A 24,698-nucleotide genomic window follows, 5' to 3' on the forward strand; every position below is an offset into this window, starting at 1 on the left:
TAATCCCACTTATTTATCCTAACCACCTTTCTAAACCTCTTTTAGCTCCTAAGTGTGTGCTCACACATGTGTGAGGAATCTTCACACTTCTCACACCTTCCACACTTCTTACACCTTTATCCCCCACTCCTTCCTTCAAGTTTGCTCACACATGTGCAACAAAATTTTGAATGTTGACCCTTGCATGACTTGTCTACATGTCTCCCTTGTGGCATCTATGTGGATGTCACATAGATGCAAAATTCCCAAGGCCTCTCTCAAGCTTATAAATAGAACTTTTGTCTCAAGCATTTTCCATCTCCCTCATTTGCATTGTTATCATGCTAGTTTGATTCTAGAGCTTTTAGTTGTGATTTGCATATTTGCTACTAACCTTTGGTAGATGTTAGATTTCTTGCACTTATTCTTGCATCTCATATTAGATTATCATTATTAGATTGGCTCTTTGCATTTTCCATCTCACATCCTAGAATCCTTTGAGGATTGGCTCACTCAAAGTCATTTCTTGAAGGAATTCTCCACCCATTTAGTCTTAGATTCATTCATGTCATATTGTATTTTTATCAAGGGATTCATTAGTTATTTTTTGAGAGAGTGCACTCACATCCCTCCAATCTAAAGCACACCAATAGGACCTCTCATGAGTGGTTTTGTTGAGCTACTTTGAGGTTGCATGAGGATTTTTCTTTTCGATTGCATTGAGTTGCAAACTCAAGCATAGTGTTGGTTGTATTTTGTTTTGTTTTGAATATTTGATACATGTATGTGACTAACATTTCCTTGTTTATGATTGCTCCTGACAGGTTAGGTTTTTGTGTATACATTTTGGCACACCCGGTGAGACCCACATCCTTGTTTTCCCTTCAAAAAATTGTAACTTACTGTCAAAATTCATGCATTATTGTCTGCGCTAATGCAATGTCATCTACGAATTGTTGTTTATGCAGATTAACATCTGCACAGACTAATGTCTGTGTAGATTAACATCTCTGCCCTTGTTGTTTTGAGCCCACCTCTTCTGGCATTAAACCTAATTTTTAGCATTTGTGTCATTTGCTTTGTCATTTTCATTGTGGGTAGATTTACAACTTGCAATAAAAACAAATTATTGTCTACGATTGAGAACTGTTGTCTGTGATCCTTGTTTCATTGTCTGCATTGTGTACTGAAGACTTTTTTCGTCTGTGAGTTTTTGCATCTGCGAATTTGTTCTATCATCTCGTTTGACAAAGTTTCCACTAGCCTACAAACCATACTCCCTTGTATTTTATCATATGTGAATTTCAACATCTGCACTTTCTGTCGTCTATGAATTTCAATGTCTACACTTTCTGTTGTCTACGCCTGTCATCTGTAGTCTCAAATTTTTGGTAGATTAATTAAATTTTAAACACATTATTGGCTGATGAGTTTCTTTGTAGGGATTTCTAACAAGTGTGTATTGCAGGAAGCAGACCTTGGAGGATTAAAAAAATTATAGTGATTTTAATCACTTGAGAAATTTGTAGTGATTTTTATCACTTACAAGACTAGATAGTTAACGGACTTGTATGAAATAACCATTTGTCTTTGGAATGTATGTTGCAAATTAATATCTAAAATCCAAACACACTGTTGAATTCTTTAAGGTGAAAAAATTACATCCAATCTTGAGTGCCTTAAAGGGAATTTACACACATTTCATTGGAATGCATGATGCTCAAAACACATTCTTGAATGCCATTAAGGAATGTGTTGGTGTTTGAAAACACTAAAAGGTTTTCAATTATCCCCATGAGAGTATGGCATATCTAGGGGCAGCTAACTCCCATTCTCAACATATCATTTCAGGCATAGGGCCAACTATAAGGCTAGACCCTTCTTCTTCTTCAGGCTCTACAAAACCAAGGCGGGTGGACCTATAGATTCTTTATATGGTACCAGTTATCAAAGAATACACTGAATCTAATGTAAAGAAGATAAAAACCCTTAAATCTTCTATACTTAACCAGGAATCAAAAGCATGAAATAGCTAAGAACATAACTCATGAAATTGGCAAGATAAGTGTGGGTTGAACTTTGAATAACTTTCAACATGAAAGGGAAAGCGTTTGATAAATGATGTTTATTCAACACAATCTCAAATATGTAGAAGTATAACAAGTGATCCTATAACTAATCAATGCCTAATCCATTGGGCAATTCCATGAATTCAATACACACATCTATGATATTAGGATATATTTCGTATACCCAGACATCATATCTATCTAATCACCTTGTGATTTAGACATCAGTGTTCATTCAGATCTCATTCTCACAAAATATCCTTCTCAAGTAACCAATAACCTTGTTAAACATATCAAGCATTTACTTGGCCCTTTGGTCCAACAGAAAAATACATCAAACATACAACCTAAAAGGGATGCAAATGGATCTCAGATCTTTGTTCCAAAATCACGTAAGACTTACAGATTGCTGAGATAGGAGACAAGAACCAAAATGAAACTAGTAAAATTATTGCTCATATGTATTCATTTCCTTGAAACTATACATTTAGATGCATAAAATTAAAACATGAAAAAACCTAACATATTAGAACTTGTTGTATTATCTGCACTACTACTATTCACATGAGAGAAATTTTCTAAAGAATGGTGTTACAGTCAAGGAAACATATCAAAATACTAGAACCAATGGTCTCACAGTGAAAAAACTAGAACCCCTAATGGTATCACAGCAATGAACTTTTTCTTCCCAGAAACTGGAACCTATTGGTTTCTTAGTGAAAAAGTTAGAACCAAAACAATGAGAAAGAATGAGATTGATATGGAGGAAGGAATTCTCGGATTGAATTTGCAATTGACATTTGTATACATGAAATTCCCTTTCTTTTCTATCAAAAGACTCTCTCTACCTTCTCTCTTCAACTAAATATCAAAATCCCATCACTTGGCCTTAGAGGTATAAAATATCTCAAAATGTAATGATGAAAGGATGTAACTAATTTTCACGTAAAAATGAACTCAATGTAAAGAGTGAAAAATCAGTTAACTGGCTTCCAAAAAATAAGAAAACCTTTTTGAGTCAATTTTTTTCACCATCAAACTCCAACAAACTCTTATATCTGCATCCTAACCACTTCTGATTATCCATGATCAAATATGCCTGTTCTGCTACCAATGCCTCCAAAATCACAAACTGACCTATAGCTCAAACTAGTGAGCACCTATGCAAAAATTGACCTCAAATTCAGAAAGTTCATCTCGTTCTGGTTCTGGTGGTATATTGAAGTGCCAATTTTGGTTTTAAAACACCCCTGATATGGCCTTCTGAAGTTTAGGGCTCTGCTCATGGCTTTCTCTGGCATTATTTCACAAATATTTGAATTTTTATAAAGTTTGGACTATATCAAAGTTTCAAACTTTATTTAAAAAGAGATGCACGTTAGTTCAAAATTTAGATGAGGGAAAATTAAAAAATATTAAAATTTAAAATTTCCCCAAATTCCCACCATTTTCCATCTGGGTCAAACCTGTTGACCAGCCATGCCATGTGTTATCACATGATTTGTCCACCTTTCCACCGTGTTAGTGACATGTGTCATCTTCTCATCACGATTTTCTATGTCACCATGTTATCTTCCTTGCAACTTTGCCTTAGCGACATAACAACCGTTGTCAGATCTGCCACGTGGCACGATCTAATGTATCATTGCAACCTCCTCGCCACATCACTTCTTGGTTGCCACTTGTCACATGTTGGTTTGTCAGAGGATTTGTAGGCAGGACCCATGTTGCACTTTGACCCTCTTCAAATTTTGGAGGTTTTTCGACAACTCGCTACGTCGCTAGCCAAAAAACCTTGCATATTTCGGCTAGCGAAGTAGCGAGGCGCCAAATTTTGAGTTTTTCGGTCACCTCATTATGTGCTGATGTCATCCTAGTTCTATGTGTTCATTTGTTCAAAATTATTCTTTGACTGTGTCCATTTGTTTAGTTCAGTGGTGGGGTCCCCACGCATGGGCCAAGCTTCAAAAAATGCTTGATCTTGAGACACTAAGCATATTAAGGACTCTTGTATTTAAACAATAAAAGTTTCCTTGTCCGCCCAATGTGGGACAAATGTTATTTGATGATTTTTGCCTTGTGTTTCCTGCGGATTTTTTAATTAATAATAATAATTTTTTACGGCACTCCTTTAGATGACTTGTTTGTATGGATCCATTTGAGTATTTCTTTCGCTTATTTCTGGTCACTTTCTGAAAGAGATTTAGTTTGATTTATGTTTCTATCTTGAATCAGCCTCCAAACTCATGCCGCGTCCTCTTACTTATATGCTGGTGCTTTGCAATTTGTGACAACCATTAATAGATCATATTCATTCCTCTGCTCAAAGTGGACATTCCTTAATGCGTGGAGCTCCTTTTATTGCCCATTATTGCTAATCATGTGGGCAGTTTCCTTTTAAATCCATAGCTTTAAACTCTTCAAACGCCTACTACATATTTGTGGGTCTTTCTACTTTAACAAGGCGACTTCTTTCTTTAACGCCATAGTCCCCTATTTTGTCTTACATGGCGTCAATGTCTTCTTGCCTGCAGTAGCTTAGAACTTTTGTGAGTTCATTTTGTTCTTTTAATGTGGCATGAGTTTCCTTGGGTCTATGGCTTTCTCCATACTTGTGTTGATTTTCTTTCTCAATGTGCCCTATTCTATGGGTGGGCATCTTTGTTAGAGTTCCTAAATATGTGAATGCTCTTCAATCGGCTTCCTCTATGGTGTCTTTGCATCGGAGATAGATTTTTTCCTCTCAAAAATGTGGGAATGTGTTGTCCATGGCTTTTAAGATGTTTATACAACCTTTTCAAATGGCTTAATTTGTCCTCCTCGCCCATTGTTTGGAAATGGCTCCCCTCCATTTATATTGCAGCAAGGTGTCTTTCTTTATTATGTGCATGGTGCTCTCTGCTACATGCTTGTGAGTATCCTGTTGATCATGAGTGATTGCTCATGGCTTCTGCCTTTTATATTGCATGCTCTGCCACCTAAGCTAGCTTCCTCTTATTTTAGTATTCGCATTATGATATCAAATGTAAAGATTCCATCAGTTCACTTTGTTTCCCTGGATCTTCTTATTGCTTTGAAAAATTCATAAACATCATTTCCTGCTCCAGTGGTATCTGCATATGGAAGAGCATCATGTGCCATATGGTCAATCTGGTGTTTGTCTATGAACTCTTGATTCAGTACCCATGGAGCATCTAGTATAACTAGCCGTGGGTTTGCGATGACCTTAGCTCTTCTCTAGCAGGTTCCTCTTAATTAATGTCTAGGTGGTGATGCTCATCATAAAAGAGGGCTTCCAACATCAATATTATCAAGCTCTTATAGGAGATGACTCTAGCTCGTGCAATTCCCCCTTTTAAAATACTTTCACTTCTCGGGAGTTCTATGAATCTGATAAAATTAGTCAGACCCCAAAGTGGGTTCGGCTAAAAAAAATTTCATTTTCGGGCGACTGACATCTGAAATTGATCCATTGACCACCCAATACTAATTGAAAGTCAAAATCGACTGCTGAATAAAACTCTAAAACTTATTTTACCACTTTCTGCTAACTGTCATTTTAATGCCAGAAGGTCCCTTGACTGGCCTTAAAAATTGACCCAAACACCTGATCAAGCTCTAGAATCTGACACACTGATTCTTTGCTCCACACTCTTGCACCTTGTTGAATCTCATCTCATGATGAATTCAAGGTCAAAAGATATTCACTGTCGAAGTTGACCTCTCATAATTGCCTGCAAGAAAACATGTCAGAAAATAATAAATTGGGTTTGGAATTGGCTTCAAAATCTGGGTTTACTGACACATGGGAAGACGAAAACTAGGGCGTTGATTCTCTGTCACAAGGAGAGTATGGATCTACATTTTAGGCTCATGATGAATAACAGGACGCAAATGGCGAGAGGTCAAAGTGGGCTACTTGGATTTTCCAGATTGAAAACACTGACAGAAAACATTTTTTTGCAAATGGAATTGACCTGGAAAAGTGTGCAGATGAATTTGTCAAAACATGCAAACTGGCACACTTAAAGAATTTTCAGAGGTCAACATAGTGGTATAATCCATTCAATCTCATCTATTATAGGTTTCAAGATATGACATCACAAACAGGGGTTCCAACAAATCTACAAATGCTGACACTAGTAAAAAGTTATAAATTGTGTTTAGAATTGCATTTGAAAACTGATCAAACAGATTCGTCATAAGCTAAAACTTGAAACATAACAAGTCTCTGACATCTACAATGCAACACAAAAGGAAATTTATCATTTTGGTCAATTGGTCAAAATTTATAACTCGTCAAATAGGGCTTCCTAGAAATGTGTCCAATTTGCAAATGTGTGAAAGCAGTAAACTACCAACTTTGAGGGATTCAATACCTAGTCAAATGAACTTGAAACAGCTTGAAATCTAAAACATAGGTTCTCAAGTATGGATACTAGACACTCCCAAAATGGTGAGTCCTAAAACATTTCTGAGTGCAAGTTATTTGATTGCAAACATAGCCTCCTGTCACTATTTGACACGAGTGAAAATGCAGAATTGACATTTGCTCAAAACATGACTTTACGAAATGGCTTAGAATGGCAATTTAACTTCATGGAACACTTAGATAGGTTGAATGGAAGGTGCTAGAAGCATTGAACACCTCTTAGGCCTCAACTTGACAGTCGGGTACATGTGCATCAAAAAAAGCATTTATAAGGCTCAATTTCTCAAAATTGCTCAAAATTCAGGCTACAATTTTGAGCACCAATAGAGTGAGCAATTTTTTCATTGGAATGCATGATTAGAATAGTCAAACACAATTTTGAATGCCTTAAAGAAATTGACATGCTTTTATTGGAATGAATGTTTAGATAGCAAACACACTCTTGAATGCCTAAGGTCAATAAAGCTTGCTATGAAATATTTGGATTTGGTGCTTAAAATGAACTCACTCAATCTTGAATGACTTAAAAGAATTGGTTTCATTTTTAACAATTTGCTTATGTTCACGATCGATTTACTTTTGTTGACTGATCCTCATTTTTTATTATGTTGACAACGTTGTCAAATTGGAAAGAATAATGCATGCTTAAACACGAGTATCTTCAAGAGTAGATTACAAAACTTAAAGCTTCATTGGGAAAGAAAAAGCGTCTTTTAACCTTGAGGCCACTTATGTATTCTCTCCTCTCGTGCCTTCGGGTGATCTTGAGTGCACAAGAAATAAGTGGTCTTGTTTATTTTTTTTAAGAAGCCTACTTGAGGATTTCATCACCCCTTGGGATGACCTCAACTCCAGTATTTTGGTAGAGTATAAGAATCGAGAGGTGAATCAAAAGACACCTCTCTTAGAAGTAAAATCTTGTCACTCTTGGCTAAGCTCCAAAGAACTTTATACCTTTGGGAAGTGAAGGTGGAGATTTGGGTTACCGTCTCCCTTTGGCTGTGTGGCATTATTTTTTTTTCATCTACAAATTTGGGCCTCATGTACCTTTTGTATATCAAGGATGCCCTCTAGATAATCCTTGTACATCCTAGTGGCAACCTTATTAGGATTTTTTATGTGTTCTGTGCGCTTGATTGTTTAAACATCCAAAACCAAAACCAAACATCAAAAAAGTTCCAAAAATGAGTGAAATTGTGAGCTAAACTTTCAGTGAGTGAAGTAGTGGTAAGTGGGTCCTCTTGACTCATGGTTATTTGCAGGAGTTTCTATATTTGGTCTAGCATTTGAAATTGGTTGAGTCTTCTAGTTACAATTTGTTGCAAATTTCTTGTGCTTGAAACTAAGTTTTGTTTTGTTCTTGCCATGACGGACAAAGTCAAACCTAAGAAGGTGAAACTATCCAAACCATTTACCTACAAGGAAAGAAAAAACCTAGCACACGATGATAAACAATTCTGTTACGCTATCAAAGACATCCAGAAAGAAGAAGCTAAACAAGACTATTATGATAGAATTAAGTACAATGCTAAACTTTGAAATTGGTTTATCTTCCCTGGAGTGAACCCAAGATTTTTGTTCCTAGTGAGAGAGGATTGAGTTAACTGCATAAGTGACCACCACACCTTCATTTTCCACATCAACCCCATTTCCCAAATTTCTAGTCTTCCATTTGCAAAATTTCCTCCAAAGAACTTGATCATTTGAACTTGCAAACTTTGGCATAAGAATATCTTCTGAGATCACAACACTAGACCTTTATCCATTAGAAAACACCTATCGTAGATCACAAGTCCATCTCCAAATAGTGGGTATCCTATAATCCTACTTTGTTTGCTAAATCAAGGTCTTTTGTTGACCCCTTTTATCACATAAGGTTTAGTGGCTCTCTCACACATTCTTCTCTTTCTTCCATAGTCTTCCACCCATTGGGTTGGTCACTATTGTATGGTACATACATGATCTGACAGATTCACATTTAATCCCATGTCTCATTTTTTAGAATCATTAAGACAACAAGAGATGGAGAATCCTTTTCCTCCATGAACAACCTCATTGAAGAGTACATTTCCCTCTAGTTCAAACTTTGGCATGCCTAGTTTAACATCCACATAAGAACCAGTAGATCCCTTCTGCAACACAACTTTGGGAAGTAATTCACATGATGACAAAGAAGCATACCAAGAGGAAGACCTATTGACAGCAACATCCCTAGTGATGTCCAAACATTCCTTGCAGATCCATACAATTTGGAAATGATGGAAAAGTCTATTAGGGAAAACAAGACTAAGATCTTCCTAAACTTGGTTAAAGATGGTGTTAATGTCCCTATGAGTTTTGATGAGAGCACCTTGTTTAGACAGATTACGAAGGGTGGTATTCCTGTATTTCCAAACACAACCCAAACATCTGGCAAAGGAAAAGAACCCACAGTGACAACTAGTACCATACCTACATCAAGTGTCTTCACACAACCAACATTCCAATTAAGTGTGGAACATATACAAAAAATCATTAGTGTTATGCCCAACACTACTAATTCCAGTTTTCCATAGTCAACCATGATAGGTCCAACTGTAGGATGCTTAAACATTGGGCAAGTGTCTACTCAACAGATGTCAATTCCAACACAACCAATATATTCCTCTTATTTGCAAATGCCAACAAGCATGGTGAAAACATCTATGCCAATTCCAACTACTGCATATCAATACATTGGCCAAAGTGGAGTACTTCCACCACTTCACAATACGTTTGGGACTCCTTACAACTTGGGAGGTGGGTTTATGAATTCCAAACAAGCACAAATGCAACCAAACCAAGATCTAGCCCAACAGTTGCATGAACTTCAAAATTTATCCATACCATGAGCAATAAAGGGGTGAAGGATTTCTCTTTTGAGGAAATTTGTCCCTTTCCATTTGATAGATCCATTAACATGATACTATTTCCACCAAGCTTTGAGATTCCTAAATTCAACAAGTACATAAGAGAAACATTTCCTATCACAAATCTCAAGGAATTCTTTGTTTTGTGTCAAGAAGTAGCCTATAGTGAGGATTATCTTAAGAGGCTCTTCACATGAAGTCTTAGAGGCCTCACACTAGAGTGGCTAATGAACTTACCCAAGGGTTCCATTACTTCCTTCAATGTTTTAATGGGGAATTTTGTAGCACAATACTCTTACAACATTGAACATCATGACTCCTTAAGTGATTTGTGCAACACAAAACAACGAAATGGTGAAACATTTGCCAACTTTCTACAATGGTGGAGGCATCTTGCTAACAACATGCCCTACAAAATTGAGGATTCCCACCTTGTAGATATATTTATGAAAAATTTGATACCAAAAATGTCTTTCCACATGAAGATGGCTAGTCCCAAAGATTTTTCTACATTGGTCAAGAGAGGCAAGAACATTGAAAATGGACTTTTAGACAAAAGTACCATTAAACATTATAGCTCATCATCCTCAAACAATGACACAAAAAATAATATGAAACCCAAATTCTGGTCCAAAAACAAAGGTGTCACACATGATGGTGCCAATGATGTTAAAAGTGTACAAAAACTTCAAGGTGGAAACAACAACAACAACTATTGTAACCGAAACAACAACAATTCAAACCATGACAATCAGAACCAAAGTAATCAGCAATCTCACAATCAAACACAATTTTTTCCTTGCAACAACAACAATTACATCTGTGACTATGAACGCAACAAGAAGTTCACTAACTTTCATGAACCCTTGGAAGCTATATTCCAAAAACTGGTGGATTATAATTTGATGGTGTTTCCTAACACACGGCCCTTTGATGAAAATCAACCCAAATTGAAATGGTTTAGGGAAAATGAATATTACAAATACCACCGCATCAAGGGACATGACACAAATGAGTGTATAAAGCTCAAAGTCTTCATTCAAAATCTTGTTGATGATGGAGAAATTGAGGTAGAAGGAGGACCATCCTCTACAAATGTTAAATTGAAGATATTTCAAAAGCCATTTCTTGACCACAACAATGACAATAACAACAATGCGAACAATGTAAATCAAGCTTTCACATCAAATGCACTACACTACGACTATTCTACTAACTACATATCAGGATTTGACTCCTTGTGTGGTAAAATAGAAACCAACAATATATGTGGATTTGACTCCATGTGTGATCTCATTGAAGAAGTAGACACTCATGTGAATACCCTTGTCTTAGAAATAGTTGATTTTGATGCAACCACTTGATGTGAAAGAATTACTTTGCAAGCCACCACTCCCAACCCCACTAATCCATTAGTTCCACATGCGCCTGCTACACCATCCACCTCACAAAGACCTACTTCTTGGTATGATGTATTGTCCCAGTTAAGAAAGACTCCTATGCAAATATCCATTCTAGAACTCCTCACCACCTCACCCATCCACAAAGAGATTTTGGAGACTGCTCTTTTAGAGTCTCATGTTCCTAAAAACATTAATGCATCCCAATTCACTGCCATGATTGGAAATCTTGCTACACAACAACACCTTGTCTTCATAGAAAAAGATTTCCAAGGTCCTAACCAACACCACAATTTTTCGCTCCACATTGAAGTCCTTATATAATGACATAAGATAAAAAGAGTCCTTATAGATAATGGATCTAGTTTGAACCTTTTCACATTAAAGATGATTTGTTTCTTGGGGCTTGTAGTGGACCTCCTAAAGATCAATAAAAGAATCACAATAAAAAGCATATGATGAAAGAGAAAGAGAATCAAAAGGAGTTATCATATTACCACTAAAGGTTGGGCTAGCAATCATAAATACTAAATGTCATGTCCTAGACTTGGACTAGCCATATAACATTTTGCTTGGTTGACCATGGATACACACACTCAAAGTAGTACCATCTACATATCATCAATGCTTGAAAGTTCCCCACCAAGGAAGAGAGGTCACAATTCTGGGTGATCCTATGCCTTTTTCCTTTTGTAAAAGATTGGAAGGTACACCAACAATTTTTTTCCAATCATTGAGTTTTCCAAGGTTATACCTAAACCTCTCACCATAATAGACTCACCTTCCACAATAGTGCCAAAGTTATCCAATAATAATTCTAGTTCTCACAAAGGAAAAGAGAAGGATGAAGATACTAAGGTCAATACTATAGGAAAGGTTACTTTTTCTGACCTAGGAATGGGAGAGTATAAGTTTGAAAATGCCTTGTGTGTTGGACAACTACCACTCTCCCCCTATTCCTTTGGAAAACCTTCACAGCTACCACCTCCTACCAATAAGGATACTATGCATGTCAACAAAACAACATTTGAAGATTTGGGATCACTTAGTGATGAACACATGGAATCTAATATCCTAGATTGGTTATATTATGATGGAAAAGGTGAACTTATGGAATTCCCCAAAGATAAATATGTTAAGGCCCCTCCCATCATCAAAAACATGGGATATCATGGTATCAGCCCTGGACCTAAAGAAGATGGAATCAGACAACCCCTTGAGGCTCATAGCTATCCTAAAGGACACTGTTTGGGCTCCATTAAACCCAAGGTGTCCTTTGCTAAAAACTATTGTATGGTTGAACCTGATTCTGAGATTGACAAGGAGGAATTCTTCGAAGTACCCTTCCAATACATTGAGGATGACCTAGACATCCATGTTTGTGCCATTACCATAGCTAAACTTTCATCCATTGACCTACCTCTCACCAACCCTAACATAATAGACTGGGACCTTCAAGACACACCACCAGCTCTCGATATCTATAACTCTGATGAAGCAGTGATGGCACTCTTTGGCCTTAAGAATCTCCAAGATTACGAACATGAGATCCAATACAATGAGGAAACCTACTTTGGTAGCCAAGTCAACTCTCTTAGTCACAAAAGTGAAAATAAAAATAGAAAAATAGAAGAAATGTCCTATAGTGAAAACTCTTTTAGAGCACTTTTGGATGAAGAAAAAGATAAAATAAAGGATGCATCTTCTAGTGAAAACCTTCTAAAGGTGCTAGAAGAAGGAGAGGTTGACTTGCCATTCAAATCTTTACCACCAAAAAAGTCATCTATCTTGAATAAGGACACAATTCCAATCAATTTGGGTACAAAGGATAATCCACAAATCACCTACATTGTAGCTACCTTAAGTCCTAAAAAATAGAAGGCAATAACTGAGTTCTTAAAAAAGGGTAAAGTCAATTTTGCATGGACATCCAAAGACATGCCTAGTTTAGACACAGATTTGGTTGTGCATCACTTGACAGTAGATCCCAAGATTAAACTTGTGAAGAAAAAGTTGTGCAAAATGCATCCTAAGGTAGCACTTTTAGTCAAGGAAAAATTGCAGAAAATGTTAGAGGAAATGTTTATCCACCCTATTGATCATTCTGAGTGGGTCTCCAACATTTTTCTTGTAGGAAAAGCATCTGGGGGCATTTGTGTCTATTCATATTTTTGAGATTTAAATCTCGCATGTCCTAAGGATGAATTTCCACTTCCTAACATAGACATCATAGTGGATTTGACTATTGGACATGAGATGTTGTCTTTAATGGATGGTTTCTCTAGTTACAGCAAAATCAAAATTGCAAAAGAAGATCAACATAAAATGACATTTACCACCCCATGGGGGACCTTTTGTTATCGAGTCATGCCTTTTGGCTTGAAGAATGTTGGCACCACTTATCAATGTGCAATGACCACAATATTCCATAACCTTCTGCATGTCATAATGGAGGACTATGTTGATGACATCCTAGTAAAATCAAAGACATGTGATTCCCACATTGATGTGTTCACCACCATTTTTGAAAGGTTGGAGAAATATAACGTGTGCCTAAATCCAAAGAAATGTGTTTTTGGGGTCAAATCAGGTAAGTTGTTAGGCAACATTGTGTCAAGAAGAGGTATTGAGGTAGATCCCGCCAAGTAAAAGCCATCATGGAAATGCATCCAACTACCACATTGAAACAACTCTGCAGTTTTTAAGGAAAGTTACAATCCATCAGATGATTTGTGTCCCAGTTGGTAGATAAGGTCCATCCACTTTACCATTTTCTTCGCAAAGACACTAAGTTTCAATGGGATTGCCTATGTTAGAAAGCATTTGAAAAAATTAAGATATAATTGGCTAATCCTCCAGTTCTAGTCCCTCCCATTGCAGGACGACCATTGATTCTATACATTTCAGCCACTTCAGTTGCCTTAGGTGCTCTTTTGGCACAACTAGATGACAATGGTAGTGAGCAAGCTATATATTATCTCAGTCAAACATTACTTGGCTATGAATTGAATTACACTACTATTAAGTGTGCTTGTTTGGCAGTAGTCTTTTGCAAACAAAAAATGCACCATTATATGATTAATCATACTACACATCTCATTGCCAAGTTAGATCCACTCAAATATTTGCTATCAAAAGCCTCCTCACTAGTCGAGCTGCAAAATGGGTCTTAATTTTAAGTGAATTCGACATTGTCTATAAGGATTGCAAGGCCATTAAGGGACAAGCAATTGTAGACTAACTTGTTGAAGCTCCTCTTCAAGGAGACCATCCCATTGTAGTAGATTTTCTAGATGAAACAATTATGATTATTACCTCTAGTACACAAGGGAAGCTATTTTTTGATGGTTCCTTCACACAAAAGGGATCAAGGGTAGGAATTTTGTTTGTTACACCGCAAGGAGACCTCATTCTTAAGTCTTATAAATTTCATTTCCTTGCACAAACAATATAGCTAAGTGTGAAGGATTAGTCATAGGGTTTCGTCTAGCTATCAGATGGAATATCAAAAGCTTTCTTGTCTTTGGAGACTCACAATGGTCATTAAACTAGTTACCAATGAATACCACACCAAGGATGAGAAGTTGTTGCCATATCGTAGGATAGTTGAGGATCTTAAACAACACTTCATAGAGATAGTCTTCTAGCAAATACCAAGGGCTAATAAAAAAGTAGTAGATGCTATGGCTACCATTGCCTCCATGATTGTCATGCCTAAATATAGTCCTAAATGTGAGTTTCTTGTTGAGAATCTTTTTATTCCTACTTATGAGAAAAATGATTCAGAGTTGGTGTGTGAGATTGTTGGTCCTAAGTCTCCATGGTATGCTGACATTGTTACCTTTCTACATCACAATATCATTCCCATAGCCCTCAACCCAAATCAAAGAAAAACCTTCATGCATTGTACTACCTGATATACTATCCTAGGTGATACACTTTTCTGAAAACACTTCGATAGAACCCTCCTCCGAAGTCTTAGTTCAGACGAAGCCATAATGGCATTAGAAGAGGTCCACCAAGGTATTTGTGGTGCCCATTCCAGTGGCCTTATGTTAGCAAAAAAGCTCCTAAGAACAGGTTACTATTGGCCTACTATGGAAGTTGATGCCTATCATTTTGTGAAGAGATGTGTTCCTTGTCAGTAGCAAGGCAATTACATACACGCCCCCACCCAAGACCTTCAACCCACCATCATCCCATGGCCCTTTTCCTACTGGGGATTCAATCTTGTTGGTCAAGTCTACCCAAATTCCACAAATGGCCACAAGTATATTATTTCTACCACTGAGTACTTCACAAAGTGGGTCGAGGCTATCCCATTAACCTACACATCTAGAAAATAGATTTTGAAGTTCATCTTGAACTACATTATCTATCATTTGGTATACCTCAAGACATCATGACTGATAATGGAACACCTTTCAAAAATTAGGAAGTTGCCACATTGTGTAGGAAATTTAGAATCACCCAACATTTTTCCACCAAATACTACCCCCAAGGCAACAACCAAGCTAAAGCTACTAATAAAACCATTTAAAAAATCCTTAAAAAAATTGTTGATGTAGCTGGCCATGATTGGCATCTCCAACTTGCTCCTACCCTTTGGGCCTATCATACCTCCATTTGTACCCCCATAGGAGCCACTCCATTTTCCCTTGTTTATGGTTTTGAAGCTATCTTACCCATCAAAATTGAGCTCCCTTCCCTTTGAACCTCTCTCAAGAATCTAATGTTCGAAGAAGAATACCAAGTTGCTCGCTTGCAAGAGCTACAACTCCTTGATGAGTGATGCCTCAATGCCCTAAACCACCTTCGTGTGTATCAAAATTGCCTTTAGCTTCAATTTCACAAAAAATTCAAGCCACGAGAATTTGAGGTGGGTGACTTAGTTTTGCAACATAACATGAATAATCTCCAGAACTGTGAAAAGGAAGGAAAATTTGAAGCTAATTGGCTTGGTCCATTCATCATCACAACCAAATATGGTTCTCGGGCATATCAAATTGCCACTTTAGAGGGAGATCTACTCCCTAAGCCTGTAAATATCCAACGTCTCAAGTGGTTCTATGGTTGAGTCTTACAGTTCTTGTCTAGTGTTGTTATAGTCCCACAAAAATCAAAAAAAAAAAAAAAAACTCCAAAAAATGTCATAAAATGTTCCTAAAAAAAGACTAAAAAGAGGAAAAAAGTTCCTTAAAAAAGTATTTTGGTCCATTATCTATAAGGCTTGTCTAAATTTACTTCATTCCACCATTTCATCTCCCTATTTGTGCAAAAGTCCTACCTAACTTACGCTTTTCATGCATCCAATAAAAATACCTCTTGTTTGCAAGGCTTCACTACACTCCCATTTTTCAAAGACCTCTAGTCTGTGAGGTATTTTTCTGTCGAGTGCTTGTCCCAATCCCATTACATTGATCTTTTCCCACAACAGTGACTACAACAGAACTTAAACAAAATCCCCTTTGAGACTTAACGATTTGAGAAACTTGTTCTTTTCATAGCACTTGCCAACCAACATTTGTGATAACCAACGTCAAACAAAACAAACTTTCATGGAATGAATCCTTCCTATACATGGCAATACGACATTCACCTTTAGGCCTTAAATGTTCTTGGTGGGAACTGTGGACTGAATGACTACTTGGTGATGTGGTCTCTTTTTGGTTCATTTCATTTTGTGTGTTAGTGAAAGCCTTTTATGGTGTGCCTTGATCTTCCATATTTTGATAGCACCTAAATCACTCTCATTGACTACACATATTGTTTGTGTTATGATCTATTTTTGGATGCTTTAGTACGTATGTGTTAGTTTTAGGTTATGATTATGCATTGCGCAATGGGGGTAACCGGTTAGTACACTTTCCACCAAAGATTCTTAAAAAGGCTTTGGGTGTACCTAGACCTCTCCAGGGCATATACAACATTTTTTCTATTATGACTATGCAAACTACACCTATTATCCTAAAGTATCTATTGTGTTGAGAGTCTAGTCCAGGCAAAGGAGCCTTGAAATTTATGCTTCTATAGCATATAATGCATAAACTCTTTTGCAAAATCAAACTAAGGTGTGCCTTTCCATATAAACACAACTAAATTCCTCAGTATCATGTAGTTAGGATTCATGTACTATAGGGTTTGCGCCCTGCTTGAGACAAGTGTCCTATTTATTTCCCTCCTCCTATGCTATGCTATTTGGTTCCTACAAGTGAGGAGTTTTGAAATATGTCCATTCATTAGGCTCATTCATATTCACATTTAAGGTTCAATCATTTCACTTTGCATTTATTAGTGTCTTTTTCTATTACTGACATTGTGAGGATCCATTCATTATCATATTCATTATTAGTTCATTACATTATATTGCATTCTTAGTTCATTACATTAATTCATTAAATGCATCAATTATACTCATCATATCTAGTGGCATATACATCACAAAACATCTCACAATACATATAGTGCATCCATATGTGTAAAATAACACAATGCATACACCTTATAGTCGCCATTGAACCTGCATCATTCACACATTGGGCATCATATATAAATCATAAGCAAACATAAACATTGCACATATCCTACATCACAATGTTAGTATCCACATCATATATATCACATGCATAAGAAGTCATCCTTATACACATAGGCCCATCAAATCATGTCATATATATATCAAAAGAATAAATGTATGTGTATAGTTCATATACAACAAAGAATCATGTGGTGTCATCATGTACAAATACATCATCAAAAAATTGTTGCATCTACACGTCTCTATCAAAACTGTTCGCTGTACAAAATTAGGCCACTAGCTATGAGGGCCCTGCCCCTCCTCTACCCCCACCTCATGGAGGCTGACGCTATTCAACTAACTACTCTGACCTATCTCAACCCCCTATGGTCCATGAGCTAGAGGCCCCCTGAAAATTTGGCTGCCTCTGATCGATAGACACAGCATCATGATATAAAGACTTGTAAGAGGTTACCTCTCATACCGCCCATGTCTCTGCTTAGCAAGCTGCCATTGCCTTCTACATCATAGCCATGGCTGCCCCAGGCTGTACTACCTATCTGGCCATATCTTGTTGCCAACGATACTCATCAATATGTGCCTAGTGTGTCTCTTGCTCCTCCTATAGCATGGCCACCTCTCACTGGAGGGTCTCTATCTTTGCTAACTCATCGATCTCCTCATGCATCATCCCATAATCGTTGAACTCACCAATGTTTATCCTCACTTGCAAGGTTATCAAGGCCTCCTGGGCACTATCCGCTCTAGCTCTTTGTGCCTGCACCTCTATCTGTAGGGCTGCCAAGGCTTGTTGTACATTGACTACCCATCCCCACTTTGCTTGTACCTCACCCTAGAGTCAAGAAACCTCTGTACGAAGACTATCCCACTCTACCCTAATCATATTTGCATCATCAACACCTAGTGGTCCCTGCACCTGTGGCCCTAGTGGCCTCTGTACCTATGGTCCTTGTGGAACCTGTATCTATGGCCCCTATGTTGGTGCTCTCCTTTGGTGGGTTCTATGCCCCTGTGCACCCTGTTGTGCCCCCTGTATCGACGGTGGCATCATCATTGCCTATCTTCCATCCCCAGCTCCATCCCCCTCTCCTTATGCCCTCTCTTCTAGAGGTGGTGCTCTAGGCACTATTAGTTACATTGGTTGATGTGTTGCCCACCACTATGCATAAGCCGATGTCATCCATGCATCCCCTCTATCCTATCCATGTACCCAGGGCACTGGCTACATCAATCGCCAGAAGATCCTTGCTAGTTGCAGGTTGGTCCCATGACCCCATAACCTCCCATATTCTTGGGATACCATAGGGTATACAAACCTATCTAGAATTGCATCCTGTACTCTGCCAAATTGCCTCTTCACCATAGAGGGCATGTATATCATAATAACATGTATGGATCACCTAATGAGCCAACAGTCTATCTATGTATAAGGGAAGTATCTCTAATCCTCTGTATTGTCCTTTCCTCTAGTTGCCAAGATGCTCCCCCATCACTCCACACCATCATAAGGTGTCCAGTCAAACATAATGATGTCATCAATACACTTGCACCAAAAACCCATAGACTCCAAGGAGGTGTACTAAATATGTGGCCTATAGCAACATGCAAATGGCTCACTCGGCCGCTGAGTCTCCTGTCTAGTAATGGGCCATGTAACACCTATGTGCTCCCACAACTACACCATCAATAATCTCAACTTGGACCCATGGTTTGTTGTGCCCTGTAAGTGCATATGGAGGTCATGATATAACTCTACCAAGATAGCTATAGGTGTGTGCCACTGCTCAATCAGCACTGATAACTATGTCGAATGTGCTCGCAGATCTGGCCACTTATGTACATGCTCTAGCCAACATAGCCTCACATGTTCCCACTTAGCCTCTGTGAGTCTCTCCTCCAAAACCATGGTCAACAGATAATGCTCCCATGACTGGAATACCACTATCTCCTCCTGCAACATAGACATGCACGTGGTAAATTTCTTTCCTCTTATGTTGCCCCTTGTATAGGGCATCCTCAATGTTCTCTACTGATTTATCCCAATCAACGAAGAAACAGATCAACGTAAACATTAATCTGCAGAGACACTAATTAGTGTGGACACTGATCAACATAGACAACCATTAGAGATGTCACTTTAGCATCTCTGACAATTGTATAGATGTTGGTTTCTCACTGATGACTACCAGATTATCGTCTGCAAAGACAACAACATGGAGATCGTCATCTCTATCTCATCTTTTGCCATGTTTTCACCCCTTTATCATCTACACAGATGACAAGATGTATCCTATCGTCTCTGTAGACCTCCCATACCCTATTTTTTCATCTGCGCAAACAATAGGGCGAAGACTGTCATCTCTGCCCCAACCACTTTTTTGGCCTCATTAATGAGCCATAAATGCACCTAAACCTAGGAAACCAAAAAATTAACAAGGTAGGTTAGTCAACTCACCGATGGGGCCATCTCCGTTGATCTTTGATACTCTCGGATGTGCTCTCCAAGCTACAATCTGTTGATGGGGTTCATCCTTTGCTCTGATTCTCTGCTCTTTAGGTGTTCAAATGACCATTCTTTGAGTCCCTTGGAGGCTTTATAGGCCCTCCAAGGCCCCCTTTTGAGCCCATGTCTTTTCCAAGCTGTATCGATCTCCTATTTACCCCCAAGTCATGCAATGTCTTTATTTATTCTCTTTTCTTTCCATTTCCTTTCTTCTAAAGACTGTTTCACGAAAATTGCCCAAAATTTATTTTTTGTGCTATTTTTGCGAGGGGGCACCCTCCTCCTCTATCATCACTTCAACACCACTCCTAGGACTACTATGCTTTCTTGGGCAACCTATATTTTATTTTCTTTGATATAATATTGTCCTGACATCACATCAAAGAGGGGCAAAATGTAGAAACTTAAAATTGTCCTCAACACTATATTAATTCATTTAATATTTCCTTTGACATTATAGTTAATTATTTACTTATTAATTATATTTGTCATGTTCTTCTACTTATTTAATTAAATTTATTTAATTAAATAGGTTCACTTTCCTAAATAAATTCTATTTATTTAATTTCCTCCATTCCATTAAATTCTCTAATCCTATGATTAAATTAAATCCTATTTAATTTAGTCTTAAACCTATCCTAAAACCTAGTCTACACCCATCACTTTCATCTTTCTAAGCCTACCCACTACTTAATCTCGCTTATTTATCCTAAACACCTTGCTAAACCCCTTTTAGCTTCTAAGTGTGTGCTCACACATGTGTAAGAAATTTTCACACTTCTCACACCTCTTACACCTTCCACACTTCTTACACCTTTGTCCCCCACTCCTTCCTTCAAGTTTTCTCACACATGTGTGAGCAAACTTTGAATGTTGATCCTTGCATGAATTGTCTACATGTCTCCCTTGAGGTACCTATGTGGATGCCACATAGATGGCACCTCCCCAAGGCCTCTCTCAAGCCTATAAATAGAACCCTTGTCTCAAGCATTTTCCATCTCCCTCATTTGTATTGTTATCATGCTAGTTTGATTTTAGAGCTTTTAGTTGTGATTTGCATATGCTACTAACCTTTGCTAGATTTTATATTTCTTGCACTTATGCTTGCATCTCATATTAGATTATCATTGTTAGATTGGTTCTTTGCATTTTCCATCTTACATCCTAGAATCCTTTGAGGATTGGTTTACTCATAGCCATTTCTTGAAGGAATTCTCCACTCATTTAGTCTTAGATTCATTCATCTCCTATTGCATTTTTATCAAGGGATTCATTAGTTGTGTTTTGGGACAACACACCCACATCCCTCCAATCTAAAGCACACCAACAGGGCCTCTCATGGGTGCCTTTGTTGAGTTGTTTTGAGGTTGCATGAGGACTTGTATTTTCGGTTGCATTGAGTTGAAAAACTCAAGCATAATGTTGGTTGTATTTTATTTTGTATTGAATATTTGATACACGTATGCAACTAGCATTTCCTTGTTTACAATTTCTCTCGGCAGGTTAGGTTTTCATGTATATAGATCCCTATAGATATGGAACAACTGAAGAAAAATCTTGAAGAAGCTCTTGAATAGATTGACCTTCTTATAGAAGAAAGAGATAACCTGCAAGATATATATGAAGATGCAAAAGTCTACATTGGTAAACTGAAAGAAAAAGTTGATGATTTGAAATCTAACAAGGAATTATTTGCAAAGACTAGTGACAATAATGAAGTAAGAAATCTCAAGAAAGAAAATGAGATCTTGAAGCATGAATTGAAAATTGTTGAACTTAAGTTGAGTCTTTAGAAAGATGGTAGTAAGAGTGAACCTGAACTAAAAACAAAGAATGCAGATCTTAGATCCCAATTGAGTCAAGTAACATCTGAATTAGATATTATCAAGATTGAACATGAAAAATTAGAAAAGTACAATATCATTGTGAAAGTAGAATTGACACAAGCTAAGCAATAGTTAGAGAAACTTTATTATAGTAGTGAGAAGATTGATGATGAGACATGACTTGGATATCTTATTAGAGAGAAATCAACCAAGAAAGTTGGAATCAAAAGAGAACCAGATCCAATTATTCATTCCCCTAAAGAATCTAATTTGAGTAAGGTAGAATTAAGTACAAATATCGAGGTATCAAAAGAGATTGAATTAGTTGACTTGTTAGTGAAACATTATGAACCTAAGAAAATAGGAAAAGTTGATAAACCTAAGAAAGATGAAGCACCCAAGAAAGTAAGACATGAGTTCAAAGATAGATGTTTCATATGCAATGAAGTTAGTCACATGAAAAGAAATTTCACAAGTAAGTCTTTTAAACTTATTATTAATTTATATTGTTATAATTGTCATGGTCATGGATATAAAGAAGTAGATTGTAAGAAACCTAAGTTTGATGGTAATAATCCAAATAGTAGAATTTTTAGGAACATTAACCCTACAGGTAATGAAAGAAGGAGATCATAGAGAAGATCCAATGATGGAGAGAGACCTAATTGAGAAAAAGAACTAGTTTGTGTGTTAGAAGTGTAACAAACTTGGACACATTGCAAGAAATTGCAGAGCACCTGAGAGTTAGAATGGAACCAATCAGAGAAGAACTATACCTATATGTCAGTTATATAATAACTTTAGACACATAGTGAGATATTGCAGAATGGATAGAAGAAACCTCAATAGGAATCCTAACTATAGAAGGAACAACAATAGGAATGATAGAAGGAATGGAAATGGCAGTGATAATAGTCAGAAGGAAGCGTTCAAGAAACATGTTGATGAACTCAAAGAGGAATTTGTGAAAGATAAGGATCTAGAAAGCTCTTTTATAATTTTGGAGGATCTGTATTTTGATGCACCTGATGAGAGATTGAAGTCATAGATTGTTTGTGACTCATTCTACCTGAACTAAGCAGTTTCAAAAGAGGCAAAGCATCAGTTGGTTAGAATTGATGTTAGAGAGTGATTTGGAAGTTGCAGTATTAATAGGAGGTAGTTGATATAGAGAGGAAGCTATGGTCAAGTGCACAAGCTTAGATATGATTGTAGTAAGTAGGAATTCTGAAAACAAGTTTACTAGTGACCAAAGACAATATTTGAATTTGTGTAGATACACATTTAATGCACAATTTGATCTGAAATGATTTAAGGATCATAAACAAGATTGTGTGTACCATTTTTTCATGTGAAGTGTTTTGAGAGAATTGAAGAGTGATTTGAAAGTGATTTGAAGTGTGAAAAGAAGTTCTTGAAGTGCAAAGTTGCAGAAGCCCTAAAATGCAATTTTAAGGTATTTTACAGAGCTAAAACTCAATTTTTCAGTGCATTTAGTTGAATTACAATGGCAAGTTAGATAGTTTATAATGTGAGTGAAAGGTCATGGTATGTATTCAAGAAATATCCATTTTTTTCACTTATGGATGACCCATTAGGGGCATTTCCACAAGTTCTAGAGAATTTGCTTCATGTTGAAGACATCAGAAGCTATATACATTATAAAATTGATAGCATCGAAGGTGAAGATGTAATAGTGATCTATCCTTGAAGTGTAAGTATGTGTACCTCATTGAGTTGAATCTAGTGAAGTATATATTTTATATAGAGTTTGACAACCATGATTGGACCCAAATCATTCTGAGTAGGGTACAAGATGATGTGTTTTGGTTAAGTGATGTTCAAGTTAAAAAATTTAATGACCTAATTCAGAAGGTCATATGATTTAGTAAAGAGGGGTAAAATCTTGTAAACGAGAAGAATGCAAGGAAGATAGTTGAGACAAACCTAAATAGAATATTTGATGTAGATTTAATTCAGGACAAAGGAGTGACATTATTGAGAAAGATGTTAGGGTACAAATTTAACCATGATTCAAGGGTTAACTCAGTACTAGCTAGATTTTTGCATGCAACTTATGTAATGGAAATTCAAGGAAGAAAAGTAAATTTGTGTGAGATTATCATATTGTAGTTGTTAGATAACAATGCTAAGTGAAGAAGACAAAAAGAACAGTCTTCAAATTTGAGTCCTTATCGACTCATTTTTTTAATGTAATAAGGAAGTTCCTAGGAGTAACAAATCGGGATAACAATGAGTGTGCAATGAAATTGGTGAATCAATGCTATATATCAAAGTTGGAGAATATCAAAGATGATGACATTGATAGAATGATGAAGAGTTTCTAGACTGAAATGAAATAGAGGTAGATAATACCCTCCTCCATGGTAAAGAAGTAAAAGGATGATATATGCTTCATGGTAGAGACAAATAACACATGCATGGAAGTTGTGGAACTAAGAATTAAGTTCATAGAGTCCATGGGATATGAGATGAGAATAGAGCTTATAGAAGGGTATTTGTAGATCACACTTCAATCTAAGAGGGATGCTAAATGCCCTAGATGGGGAACCTATGATGAGAAGATGAGAATAGTTAATTTGAACTACACAGGAAGGAAAGTAAAAAGAAAGTGGAAAAGGTTATTGATTTCATCCTTAAGGAATTAGGTATGACCCGAGAAGAGTTCAATGAGGTAAAGGGAATTGCACTAGAGATGAAGACAAGTGGGAAGTTTGAAGTGCTAGCAACAACTCCTATTACTATTGTATGACCTTCAAAAGGTGTGACTATTGCACACCGTGTGCATAGGTCCCCATTGCACCATATGTAGTAGTTGTGCAAGTGCAACTAGTAAAGACAAAAAGTGATCATCCTAGAAGGTAGTCAGAGGTGGAAACACCTATTGCACAAACTAAATCAAAGAGACTAGTGAAGGTTAAGAAATAACTTGCACCATCCACCAAGAAAAGGGTCAAGAAGACCACCAATAGACTAGGAAAGAGAAGGAAGACACTACAAATTAGTGATTTTGAAGAATCTGAGGATGAAGCTAAAGATAGG

Source organism: Cupressus sempervirens, chromosome 2 (assembly GCF_028749045.1).
Source record: "Cupressus sempervirens isolate cs-2001-9-10 chromosome 2, ASM2874904v1, whole genome shotgun sequence".
NCBI lineage: Eukaryota > Viridiplantae > Streptophyta > Pinopsida > Cupressales > Cupressaceae > Cupressus > Cupressus sempervirens.